We start from the raw sequence: 2,088 nt of genomic DNA on the forward strand, positions 1-2,088 counted from the left end.
CCTTTCCAACACCCTGGAAAACCTCATCAGTATGTCCTGTATTTAAGAACTCAGCTGATAAGTCATCTCCCTCTCAGTATAGACCAATAAGTCTCCTGTGTGCCATGAGTAAGTTGCTGGAATCCATATTAAATAGAGAAATAGTCAACCACCTCAGCAGAAATAAACTTTTTAGTGACACGTAATATGGTTTCCGTTCTGCAAGATCTACCGCAGACGTGCTAACGGTTATATCTCATAGCATTAATGAATCTCTTGACAGAGGCTTCCTTTCTAGGACAATTGCTGTTGACATATCAAAGGCCGTCGATAAGTTATGGCATAAAGGCCTACTTCACAAGATTTCCAGCTACGGTATAACTGGAAATGTTTTCTCTACCATTAAATAATTTCTCTCTGATAGGCTCATAAGAGTAGCGGTCGATGGACAAAAATTAGAGGCCTGCAGTATTAATGCTGGAGTCCCTCATGGGTCCATCCTGGGCCACACTCTCTTCCTGATCTACATCAATGATCTCCCTAAACACATACATAAATCATTCGTTGACATCTATGCTTATGACACGACCATCTACGGCAATACATAAAAGACTGTAAATGACAAAGTTCTCTCTGGTTCTCTCTACTCTGATCTCGAGCGCGTGGTTCAGTGGGGGAGGACGTGGCTGGTTACCTTTAATGCATTTAAAACCAAACCCGTATCTTTACATCATCAACGCTCTGATCCCGATCTGACATCAATTGAAATGGATGGCTCTCGTCTAAGAGAAGCCCCATGTTTTGACAAGCTTCTGGGCTTGACCATTACTCCTCATATGAAATGGAACACGTATATCAAGTCTGTTGCCAAGGTCGCTGGAAAGATGGTAGAATCTTTCTACCGCTCCAGAAGACATCTCACTACTGATGCAATTCTCTATCTATATAAAAGACAAGTACGTCCAAGGATGGAATACTGCTGCCATATCTGGGCAGGAGCTGCTAAAAACAGCCTATCCTGCCTTGACAGAGTACAAAATCGACTTCGTGGCTTAGTGGGGATGCCCTTTTCTTTTCCCTGCAACCTTTTTCTCACAGAAGAGACGTTGCGAGCCTATCATTGTTTTATCGTTATTTCCATGGCAGGTGCTCGTCTGAGCTCCAATTCCCCACTCCTTATCTGTGCCTAAATCAAAACGTAGATTCCATGAACAAAGCTTCTTTCTTAGAACTGCACGACTGTGGAACTCTGTTCCGCTTGCCTGTTTCCCTCCCGACTTCAACCTGGATGTCTTCAAGTCCAACACAAACAAATTCCTAAGTGATGACACTTTATCAATTCTCTAATACTATTACTACACTATCCCATTGATTACTGTACACTCAATAACGCTTATCCCCGAGTGGCCCTTGGGCCATGATAAGTGGTGATCTCCATGTAAAAAAAAAACTCTGGTTCCCCCTCGCCAATCTTTTACGAAAAACACCCGTCTAGCTGAAACCACTGTCAAAAATTTTTCCCACTCTTTATCTGTGCCTAGATAGATAGATAGATAGATAGATATATGTTGATAGTAAATACTAGTTGACGTGCATATATATGTATTAATACATATACGTGTGTATATGTAGGTTGCTTACGTTTATCTGTATATATATATATCTATATATATAAATCAATCAATAAATATATATATATATATATATATATAGTAAATATTCGTTGTAGAGTTTGGTTCCCAAGTCAACACCACAGACTGATGAAGTAATGACTCTACAACGAGGTATTGCAGAAAGATGTCTGCATATATGAAGCGAATAATGTCTGTATAAATGAACATACTATAACCACGATCCGTTCATTTATCAAGAACTTCATGAGAACCACATGGTTTCGGTTGATTTATATATAGGAAACTAAAACTATACAACTATTATACACACATCTCTCTATCTATCTCTCTCTCTCTCTCTCTGTATATATATATATATATACATATATATATATGTATATATGAATGAGTGTCTGTATGTGCGTAATTCTCTAAAAATGGACACGTACACGATCGTACACATACGTACATAAGGAATACATGTGCGTATTTCGGA

The sequence above is a fragment of the Euprymna scolopes genome, chromosome 22 (assembly GCF_053919585.1).
Source record: "Euprymna scolopes isolate OS-2025 chromosome 22, ASM5391958v1, whole genome shotgun sequence".
Taxonomy (NCBI): Eukaryota; Metazoa; Mollusca; class Cephalopoda; order Sepiida; family Sepiolidae; genus Euprymna; species Euprymna scolopes.